Raw genomic sequence first — 12,451 nt, 5'->3', positions numbered from 1 at the left:
TGGTTAAAATATTGTTTGATTTTCATACGACTTAGAGGTACTTATATTGCTTGCATGTTTGGCGCCCCTCTACAAGTTGGCTGTGTTCCTCTCTTTTTAGGTTAATTGAAAGTTAATTCACTGAAATAGTTACGCTCTCGCTTGGCGTGACTGATTTTCTACAGCAATTTGAGCTCATCCTTTGGCTAAGACATTTGGAAATATGAAATGTGTCATAGATTTGATTGATGGTAAATACTCGTAAGTAGAGCCGACTATTCATAGAGAATATTAAATTGACAACCAGGCGTATGCATTCACAACCACTTAAGCAGAGTTTGGTATACATAAAATATTCCATTTAATTTAGGCTAAACAAATTCAATTGCTTCGGCTTGTTTTTCTACAAAAAATAAAAAATAAATTCGGCATTCTTTCCATGCGAGTGCTTAAAGTAAATTAACTGTAGGGTTCGCGTTTCCTCTGCAACACGTGTGCCATCGTCAATTTATTTTAATAAAAGAATCATTAAAATTATTTTACTAGTTGGGAAGCTGTATATTACAACACGCATTGGTGCCATAAACACGCATACAAATCTATGTTCGTTTTTCCCACAACTGTTTCGGCATTCATTGAGGGTTGTAGGGTTCAATTAACACTTCAATGGAATCGTAACTTAACTGCGCTAAATTAAAATGGTTCCGTAAGCTTTAGAAGTATTTGTACATATGTGTGTGTGTTGTTGTTTTTGCTCTAAACAAATGCATATGTACGTCATGCTGATAATTCGGTGAATAAGTCATATTTCATTCTCACGAATAGTGGTTGTTCGAGGCTTCGCCGGCGACATTAGGGATAAGGGCGTTTGAGTAAAACTATTTTCTTCAATCGAAATTTCAACTCTAGTTATCGGGGGGCAGATTGAGTATGTTGGCTAGAAACAGATCAAGTTAAATTAGTTCAGGAGCCGGATTGAGGCATACTTCAGCCTAAGTAAGGGGCTCGATGTGATACCGTTTAGTTGACTCAGCGCTGCTTTCGACTATTTGCCTAAACAATGAAGCAGTTTTTTTATCTGGTGAAGCATTGTCTTCTTCTTCTTCTTTATAGGCGCTGTAATTACATCAGCGATTTTGTCCGAGTCAAAAGCAGCACGCTAGCCATTTCACTTCCGTTTCATCTGACGCCATTTGGAAATGCCAAGTGAAGCTAACTGCCAACGGGGAAGTGGGCGCCAAGACGCTTATGCTGTCACTGTTTGTCTGACGACTGGAGGTAAGTAATTATTTTTGGCCTCGTCCACCACCATACCCACGCGGTTTGCTTCCCTATTTAATTTCGAGAACGTAGAACCGGCTTAGCCCTTGTCTGCCACCTAAGCCTACCCAGACCCGAGCAGTGGCAAGGAAAGTGTCCATGCTCTAGGCTACTTCGTCATTGCGACTGCTGTGATAATAGCTATTCGCCGGGAAAGCCACTCTACTGGCATGCGCTCCCATTAGGTAGTGACTCGTACTAATCCCTTCCACTAGCCGGAGTTGGGGGCGTTACAATTTTGTCTACCTTTTATTGCGGTTTTTGGAAATGTTGGAAAGCTTTATAATGATATAATGGCGGCTTAGATGCCTGAAAAACAAGTGACTGCCAACAGAACCATTGGTCTGGCAGTCGAACACTCGGCATTAGAGAGATTTTGGTGGATATACACAACTTGCTACTATCTGATTTAATTTAGCCCCGTGTGTATATATTGTGATAGAGTTCGAGTATGTTTTCGAAATCCAATCTTTTCCTATTCACTTGACGAGGGAATTGTTGAATTGTTGTGACGATGCGGTTTTCAAAAAACCGAATCGGTCTTGAAGTTTGGTGGACAGTTGTCCAAAATTTTATAATTACCAACTCGTCTCCTTCCAATTAATCAAAGCACTTAGTCTGACTGCATTACTGCTCATCTATAGTCTATTATAAGGTCAGTACGAGGAAGATTACTACTTGATTGGAATTTCCAGGGCTTTAGTCGCCGTAGTGCTGCAGAAGTTAGCTTGCATACCACCGGCTAAACTTTATTAAGTTTTTCTCTACTTATAGCCTTCTTTAAATATTTTCACCGGACTCTGACGATTTAGAAATTAAAACGGCGAACCACTGCAGTGTACACTTCGTGCACTATCTGTGGTCTTAATAATAATAATAATAGATTGGCGCTTACACATATGTTAGTGTTTGGCTGAGCTTCTCCTCCGATTTGTGGCGTGCGCCTTGATGTGGTCTTATGCCCCATTTTTTCAATAATAGTAGACTTGCAGGCATACAGGGAGGGGATGTCTTTCCTGCTTCTCTCTTCGGAGTTCCAAAGACTGGCAAAAATGCCATGTATATATTTTAAATGTCCGTAGTTGCTCAAAGAAAAAATAAGGTTTATTTTATATGTACGCGTACTCGTACTCTTTCTCTCTCTCGCCGGAAAAATTTATTGTATTGCATATCTATCTACATATCTACATGTGTAACTAATTGAATACCTTATGGACCTAGGAAATACCTTTTGGACTTGTAGTTGGTGAAAATTAGGATGGCTGCTCGGCCATCAATGACAAACTCTAAGAGGCGGCCTTAAACTGAAGATCCTTCCACTGGTTTGGTTTCAAGACGAACTCAACACAAGAGCGAGAACGTATAAGCCAACATATTGCTTAAACGCTCGGAAACTATAATCAAAACTACCTAGCGCAAATACAGACCCTCCAGTACTGCTGGAGTCAATCGCTACTTTTGAACCGCTACTGCACCGACTACTAGGTCAGTAGCTACTCTATTAACCCGTGGTAATGCACATGGTAGTGCAGAGTCGAACCAGTCGTAAGCAGGATAGCGAAAAACTACGACAGAGGGCGCCCATAAATAACGCAAGTGACTACTTTAGTAACGCCCGGTAGTGCAGAGAGAGCCGATGGTAACTACCGCCTAGGACATTGCCTTGTAAAAATAATCGATGAAATACACTGTAAATAGTCGGTCGGTAATTGACGGAGTTTAACAGGTAGCTACCGATTCAGCAGTCCTGTAGTCGCTCCCCCGTACTGCAGGGGACATATTTATGTGGTGCATTCATACATAAATATGCACACACACATGTACGCACTTTGATTTCTTTGGTCATAAAATTAAAACTACTGCCATAGAAAATGCTATTTAATTAAGTACATTCAGATTCGAAAACGAAATTATTAAAATAAAATTTTATCACCAAATTGATAATCTTTTGTGACCTAAACAAATCAATAATGAAATCTATTAAAATTTGAACTCTCAAAATATTTAAATTGAAATAGAAACCAGGTCTTATCGCGCACACACAAAGCTCAAATTACATAACTCATCAAGGCTCAAGAACTCATAATCATTAAATATTTACATACATGCGTTTGCGTGCTTAGAACTGCACATACATATGTATGTAAACTACGTTAGGGTGTGACGTTTTGGAAGAGAGTAAAAGAAGCGCGAAGAATTGTTAAGCACGGTACTATTGGAGGTAAATATTTCCTTTCAAAAAAGAATTCTTGTTAGACTTTTGATGTGTTAGTAGACAAGCATTGGTTATCCATAATATAAGAGAGTGGTTCTTCAAATAAATTTATCGATTTCCTTTGGCTATCGAATTTTTTTATCAACTGATATTCCAATTGACTTTTTTACGGACGTACATACATGTACGCATATCGATATGTCACTTTTAATGACATACATACATTTATTAATAAATTATATTCTATTTAATTACAAATCAATTTAGATATAAATTGCGGTGTGTCCATAAAAGCTGTTACATTTATCGAAAGGATTGCGAACAAGCATTTATCAAGATGATTATCGATAAACTTGTAGTTATATTTATTTGAGCGATTATTAATATATTTATCGATAACATTATATTTATGTTAATCGAAATAGCTATCGGTATGCGTGTGTGCCTGCAGATATTTTTTATTGATATATTTCGGAATGGTTGTTGATATCGATATCAATTATCGACATTCAGTATGGTTTTCAAAGTGTCGAGCACTTACGAGTCGTGCTTGTATTCGTATTCTTATTAAAATTAAAATTAAAATTAAAATTAAAATTAAAATTAAAATTAAAATTAAAATTTATGTTAATATTCATATTCATATTCATATTCACATTCATATTTATATTCATATTAAAATTAGTATTCATATCCCTATTCATATTCACATTCGTATTCATATTCATATTATTCGTATTCATATTCCTTTGCATATTCTTATTCATATTCGTATTAATTTTCACATTCATATTCATTTTCATATTGATATTGATATATTCATATTCACATTCGCATACATACTCGTATTAATATTCATATTTATTTTTATATTCATATTTATGTTTATATTCACATTCGTATTCATATTCCTATTCATATTCATATTCATATTCATATTCATATTCATATTCATATTCCTATTCACATTCATATTCATATTCATACTATGCAAATTTTGATTCGCTCAACGCCAACAACTTTACACCAGATATAGGCTATAATGCTAAAAAAGGCGCCTGTATTTTTGCATAAAGTCCTTTGTAAGAAATGCTTTACCCTAATGTAAACACACACACACCCACACACACAATTGCGCAATTGAAAAACCAACCACTAAGGAAATTTGTTAAAAAAGAATCTTTCACTAGCCATAAAATTTGACACTTAGTTCTTCGGCTTGAAAGGAAAGCATTAAAAGTGGTCCATAAAACCCCAGAAAATACAATGTCATAAAAATGTTTACAGTCATAAAAATGCAAGGCTCCAATTACCGCTGTAAAGCAGGTTTAGTCATGAAAATAAAATTTAATATGAAATCAGAGTCCACAAAAAAAAGAAAAAAACACTTGTAGCGGCTAACATAAGAATTAATGAAAAAGAAATTCAGAAGGAAAAAAAACCTAAGTGAAATTTGGCTGGGAACCAGGAACGAATAAACGTAACCAACGCCAACCGCAGAAACGTGTCGGTGCGCCAAGGGTCAACTGGCGATGCGACGACACTCAACACCGACACCACAACGCTGGCTAGGCTGGCACGAAAAGTCCTCTCGCAATGCGATTGCGGAACAACGAATGCCTATGGTTGGTTGGTTGGTTGGCTGATCGCTTGGTTTCTTGCTGGCAAGAAGCGTGTGAATCAACTCAAGCAATAGCGCAAAAACGCGCCGAAAAACGTGACTACTGCACAAATTTCGTAAATGTCAAAGTATACTACATTCGCATAATTCTTTTTCTTTGTTTTTTCTTTTTTTTTTAGTCTGGCAGGGCCGTAATGGCACTAGGAGATATTCGCACGAAAGATTACAGCGCTGGAAAGCAAGGAAGCCAAAAAAGAAAAAAAATAAAAGCGAAGAAAACCTCAGGTAACATTAACGCCGCCATGGCAATGAGCGCAAGAAAGTAGCAACTAAGAACGTGAAATTTTTTTTAATGGGTGTTTTATTGCCTTTGTGTCACCGACAGATACCAGCGTTGGTCGTTGGACGAACATACACATGTCGCATGTGTGTATGTATGTATGTTAATGCCACACATTTAACAACAATGCCTTTGTCATTGATAACTATAATGTATGTATGTATGTAAGTATGTATGTACGTTGTATGAACAACAAGTGATAGCGTTGGAGCATTGCTCGAAATTTGAGCTGCGCACTGTGACTTTGTTTATAACAAATCTAAAAAATCACTATACGTCAACAACAACAAAAATGATATGAAATTTAAATCAACGCTTTCATTGAGCAAACACAAGTGTTCATTGAGGTCGAGTTCAACGTCGTCTTTGCCGCAGTGGACATAAACAGACAGTCCTTAAGATAAGAACAGCGAGACACTTGTTGAAACCGCTGAAGGCAAGCAAATACAGCTCAGAAGATTACAAAATACATGCGCGTACTAGTACAAATAGTAAAGGAATTCATACATGTGGCGACAATTTCATTTTATCACCACTCACGAAGCGTTTGTTTAGAAATACTGGCGTGCATTTTGAGGCCTCCAGCACAAAGAAATACGATAAACGATTACACCAATGCTGTTGAATTAGAAGACGTTCGTCGAAAAAATTGCCTTTAGATTAGAATAAATTTGAGTAAATATTTAAATTTTTTAAATCCAAAACCCGAAAACCCAGATTTTGACGAGTTTACCTGAAGTTGAGGCAATTGCGGTGGGCTTAGAGTGCATGCTTGTTAGGAAGTGATGAAACCAGTGTCGGCTTCACTTGAAATTCTTCGTTCAATCACATTTGTTCACCAATTTTTCATTCATCCAAATATTAAAGAAAAATTTCAGTACAACTTGATATTTCGTACGGCGCTAAACCTAGCTGGCACAAGCGAGCAGCCTAAAAGCAAGAAAAAATCACATTGGCGGAGTTGAAAATCAGAAACCTGTGAAAGCTGCGTAGGAGAGCTTGCAATTAAAAAAAATCTCATGGATGAACTTTTGCAGACGCGTGGAATCTGCGCAGGTGGGAAGTAAACTTAGACGGCTACGGCTACTCACCTTCGCATCTCGAGCAATCCCCAGATGTCTGAAGAGACTCGATGATTAGAGACGTGGGAGGACACCCTGGATCTACTTCTGCGGACGCACTTTCCAGGTGCTATTTCTAATAAACTTGAGGCTTTACAAAATAGGGTATAGGCAAGCCGCAGTAAACCTCGAACTAATACTAACAGGAATTCTCTCGTCGCCAGTCAATTGAAACAATCACTGGTATGTAGTAGAAAGTGGTTACGAGCTATAAAGAGTTAGTTTTTACTCTTAATCACATAGCGAATAGATTAAGGGAGCGCAGAGTTCCATCCTCAAAATTGGAAATACATCCCATATCGCATCTAACGGCTTTAGACCCATCTGCTAGCGACTGGGGACGCTTGTAGAGCTAATGCTGGGGGTGACACACTAGTGTAGCGGTATCCAGCGGGAGTATCGATGAGCAGATTTGTAGGCAGGAACACTCAACCAGACAGAGTCCCCCCATGAGTCTAGGTGGTGAACCAATTGCTCACAAGCTTGGAGGATGAGGGGCGCCACAAAGTCACTGCGTATGCTGAGTACCTTGTAATGACCTTGCGAGTATTGTAAAGTTTACTAGAAAATACAAAATTCCAGCAAGTTAGCGAATATTGAATATAATTTTAACGAATATTTAAAAGTATACGGAAAGCTAAATCAGTGCCCTATACCTACACAGATGAAACCGGACGTAAACGAATAACACAGTGTTGGTGTTGGTTGATTTTTCCGACCGGGTGGTAAGGTGATTTATTTTGGAACGATTTTCCGTCATCCCTTGTCAAGTTTTGTTTGGAGACTCGCCGGTTTCGCCGTTGTGTCATCTTCAGTATCACTTTTCGTTCTGTCTGATTCGAGTTAGAAAGATTAACCTTTTACCTGTTTTACAAAGGGGACACCACAGCTTATCTAATACTCAGCCATCGGCGAAATTAACATTAACTAAGTTAAATGAATTGATAAATGAATAAATTTAGGACAAAAACGCGAACCAGATAGAACGAAAATGTACACTGAAGATAGCACAACACCGAAACCCGTTTCTCTCCAAACCAAACTTGACAAGGTATGCCGTAAGTTCGTTCCAAAATAAATCAATCAAATAGTGTCTTAACTGTATACTTTTGTGGTTAAGCCTGAACTGAATCGTAATACCTAGCAAGGAACAATGGACCCAGGATGTTGCGGGGATTCCACCGAATCTAAATATTCAGTTTTATACTGACGAATACAAATTTGTTAGCAAAGTCAGTCGTTCTGCCTGGCAGCCCATTGTAGTGCCTTCCAGGCCGAACTTGCGACTGAACCGGAAAGTATAAAAAAGCTCCAACTTTTGTCACAAGTAATTTGAAAACTGTTGTAGTAAGTAAATTGCCGCAGATAAGATAGCGGGTGACTTAGTAAGCAAGTGCACTTCCCTTCTACTTTCGCCGCCTTGAAAGGGGTTGGGCACGCCGCTTTCTATCTGCGAGGTTAACATTCAGGAATTCTTCTTCACAGAAGCCGGTTCCTTGCAAAGACTTTGTAAGAAATACAAAAACAAGAAAGTGGCTTAATTTTGAGGAGCTTATTCCGCATATTTACCGCACATTGGAGGACAAGGCTGAGGTTCATGGGAGCTAGAACGCTTAAGGCCTGAGCGATAAACCAGGGAAAATTACAAGGCCATTGGTAACTTTCGTCAACTTCACATATTGGTTAATACCAAAACGGGTCTAATGCTGGTTTGACCTCTATCAGCCCTTTTCAATCTAAACTAACCTAAGCTTTCGTTATATTTTCATACAGCCAAGTGGCCATCGGATATTTTTCCAATAGGATGACCAAACACCAGCTTATTAAATACGCTTCCACTTTCGGCAGCGAGAAATAAAGGAACACTGTGTTGGGAAAAAGGCCACTGCGAGTTTGCCTACAAAGACCCTCTACTGGAACCATTTTCAGTTTGAAGTTAGTTTTCTTGGAGAGCTATGTATACATAAATACTGAGAGAAGAAACTCAGAACGCAGTAAGTACTGGCAAGTGGTAGGAGGCCTCAGTAAGCGCATGCTCTTCTGCGATTCTCTCTATTTGACAGATATTTAAGTCTTAGATAAAACAGATATTACATTACTCTCTGGATATGTAATCTATCATAAAAGACTACGTTTCCATAGATGTAAGCCAGGTAAAAACATCTTAATAGTCTAGGAATAGAATCAGTATGCTCGTTCCGCCATGAAGACGATGAGTCTTCAGAGGTCATTACCAAACATTAAGGATTAGGGTTCCTTTTCAGAGGCCACTGTATTCCTTGTTATGCCTAATTGTTTAATCAACAAACTTACTAACTAAACTTTCGTCAACTGTAGAGTTTAGTGTCTAGTCTAGTCTTGTCTCGGAACTTATTTAACAGAATCTACACAGAGAAAATGATACAGGTAAAATGCAAGTTATTAAAACAAATTGTAAAATAAAATTTTTTGATATAATTTTACTTCATACAAAATAAAAAATACAGTATTTGTACTTACGACTTTAAAACGAGACATTCGTAAAACAAAAACGGTCGTTATAATATATTCACTTTTTTTTACTGAGGAGAACAAACGACATTAAAGAAATAGCGTCAAAAGAGCGTATTTTAAAAACTTAAATGAAACATTTTAGAATATTTTCCCAACAAGTTGTACAGCGACACAATTTTCAACAAGCAAAAAAAAACTAGACATTTTTAAAATAAAAAGGTTAATTTATTTTCAGTCAATTAGGTATGAAAAATATTTAAAAATAAAATGTTTTGCATTAGACTTTAAAAAGCTACCTAGCTATAATGAAAAACTTTCATATGTTTGCATCATTTGTCGGAAAATTTGTGTTCAGATAAATAAGTTACTTCAATCTTCAGAAAAGGCGATGAAGTTATACAAACAATACTGCCATTCTAACCCCTAACTACATATAAGGGACATTGGTGGACTTCTTTGACCGAAAAAAGCTTTGGTAAGAGTAACTTACAAAAACAAATTCTTATGGNGACATTGGTGGACTTCTTTGACCGAAAAAAGCTTTGGTAAGAGTAACTTACAAAAACAAATTCTTATGGGTTATTAAATAATAATTTAAAATTGTCTTAATTTAAATTACAGGATTTGACCAGCGTGAAGCAAAATTAGCAGGCCCAGCTTGGAAGAAACAAGAACATCTGTATGTATGTATATAGTAATATGCAAAACATCTGTATTTCATTTATTAAATGTTGTAACTTATTTATAAGTATATGTATATCAATATATTTTTGACAATGTGTGCACCAAACGACTTGTTGTGATTTAATAAAAATAAAATTTGAATATCATATTCGAAAACTCATATTTTTAAAATGAAGAAAAAACATTTCAGGATTTAATTTCAACATGCGCATATTCAATTATCACACTATCGTTTTTAAAAACGATTTGAAAATATTCGTATCAAAAACCAGAACATGGATATTGGAAATTGAATTGAAAATTTTCGTTCTCAAAATTTAAATAAATATTGTAGGTGCAAAACCTGGGTCAAAACGTTTTTAAAAGTAAAACGTTCCATACAAATTTGAAAACGAATATTTCTCTGTGTACTTTAAATTATTACCCTCGTTACGTTTAACAATTTACCTGTAATGTTCGAAAATGAAGAAAGCAATTTACACAAAAACAAATATTTATTTGACTGATAAGCAATAAGTCACGTCAAATGTTTGTCTAATGCTGCTCAATGGGTGAGCATTGTTAGTTCTTTGCTGGCAATAAATAAAAGTGAAACTGATAATAATATTTTCAAGTTTTGTTTTTTTCTATTTGATAAAGATAATGTTATATCTTCAAAAATAAAAACAGGTTCATAAGAACTGTCATTGAGGAAAGTGTGTTTTCTTCATATAAACGAATAATTGGCTAGCCAAACCTGCTGTATAACTTAAAATAATTTGTTTGTTCTTTTCTTTGTTTGACCCTTGTCGTCTTGGGCCGGTAACAGACAATTTTGCCTAATGCTTCTCTTCTTTGCTAAGTTCCACCAGTTTTTCATACCTAGTGTAAGCTGGTTCTTGCGCGATGGGTTCTTCTATTACGTTTTGGTCGAAAGATCCTTTCATTAGAACATCGTTATCCAATGCGTGCGACCTGTCCAAGATAGCCCCAAGAAGCATTTGTTTGAAGAAATTAGTCTTCGCTTGATCACCTGGCTGACTTTTTTGGTGATATTAAGTAATACTGGATCTTAAGCACACAAAGCCTTTCACACTATCAGCCACAATGACGCGTGCCTCAATGCGCGAAGTCTCCAAAGTTTGTTGCTAAGAACTGGTTTGTCTTGTTCTCGTCCACCATCGCAATAAGCTCTTTAAACAGGAGATTTGTTGCGCTCGCGGGCTTGGTGTTTAGCTCAATGATGCTGATATCAAACGCCTTCCAACAGCAGCATGAATATATCTTGTCCTTAAACATTAGTCCGAGTTCGTCGTCATTTAAAAGCAAAGAGAAGCGGTGCTTCCATATATCACCTGTACTTTTGAAGTCTGATACCACCTTTTCATCCTGAAACTCATTGTCAGCATCTGAAGCCCTTCACACTCATGCCTTTCTGCCTCTATTTAATTTCTCTCGTCACAAATGATTGTATTGGCTCGTTTATTTCTCTTCGTCATAGCAGTTATTTTCGATTGGGTGGTAGCAAGAAAGTGCGAAATCGCCCGGCTATCTGTTGAGAATGTCAAGAACGTTTGAAGCGTATCTTCCTTCTATCACAACATTATGAATTTGGTTCAACGTTCTTGGATCAGGAAACACTCAAATTGCGATGGAGGTGTCGATATTGGTGTTTTCTTGTCAGAAGTATTTGTCATGAAGACTGAATTTTCTGACAGTTGGACCGAGTAGCCCTTCATTGCCCAACTCAGCGCTTAAGCCGTTTCCTGATGGGTGTTGTCCGCCGTCTTTTGGTAGTTATACATAGTATATGCTGCACATTTTTTGCAGCTATAGCCCGTCTATCGTATTTCCTGTACTGCGGTAATGCCATCTGGCGGTAATCATCCGGGGCTCACCTTGTTTATTCACTGGACAATATATTTACCTATCAGGTTCCAAGTCCACCACACATAACTCACCTCGCAGAGGGTTTTTAAAGATGCACATTCATATAGCGAGTCCCTTTCGCGGAGGCAAATGCCCCCAACCAGCGGCATGTGAACTGTAACTGACGTTCTTTGTGAGCTGACGTTACTCAGAATGCACGAACGTGATTGAGAAGGGTCGTACAGCTGCAATTGCTTACTCAGAACTCTTTTAAACCTAGAAACCTATCGACAAACAGTTTGCTCTCTGTTTCATATCGGATAACGCGTTACTAAAATAGTTTTTAAATAAAAATAATTTATAATTAAGTTGTAGTTAATTGTTTTATTTTGTAGAAAAATAGCGGTTACACATATACAGTCAGCGTCAAAAATATGTATACCCTGACGGTTTTGACGATTTACTTTATTTATATTTTCCATACCATTTTTTTCATAAAAATATAGTTCATTTTACAGCAAAAACTAGCAGAATGAATTTTTTAATTTCATATAGAGCTTGGGAAAATTCAAAAAATACCAAAAAAAATTTCATCAAAATTTTTAACTTTGCTTAGAAAAATTTGTACTATGTATGCAGTTTTGAAGCCCATTAAATTTTAGTATAATAAAATGCAAGTTTCAAGTCTCTAAAAATTACGGTTCATTTTTGAGATTTTTTTTTTGTCAAATATGTTTCGCATTTTCTTCTACATAAAGCATAAACAAAATCAATTTTTCTGAGAAGTGCAATGGGGTATAGTCATTGCGCTGGGTATGCAGTTACAGTTG

The 12,451-nt window shown here is 36.8% G+C and overlaps 1 long non-coding RNA gene across 1 annotated transcript; it reads left to right on the top strand.

Annotated features, from left to right (window-relative positions):
• Positions 1-9,296: 9,296 nt before the first annotated feature.
• Positions 9,297-9,750, top strand: LOC108378325 (uncharacterized). Its single transcript, XR_001849404.1, has 2 exons — positions 9,297-9,564; positions 9,711-9,750. It is a non-coding gene; the product is annotated as an uncharacterized LOC108378325 (long non-coding RNA).
• The last annotated feature ends 2,701 nt before the right edge of the window (positions 9,751-12,451 follow it).

Source organism: Rhagoletis zephyria, unplaced genomic scaffold (genome assembly GCF_001687245.7).
Source record: "Rhagoletis zephyria isolate East Lansing unplaced genomic scaffold, Rhagoletis_zephyria_1.1 Rzeph_scaffold_13847, whole genome shotgun sequence".
Lineage (NCBI taxonomy): Eukaryota > Metazoa > Arthropoda > Insecta > Diptera > Tephritidae > Rhagoletis > Rhagoletis zephyria.
The sequence above is the reverse complement of the archived record's forward strand: the minus strand, read 5'-3'. Positions and strand labels throughout refer to the sequence as shown.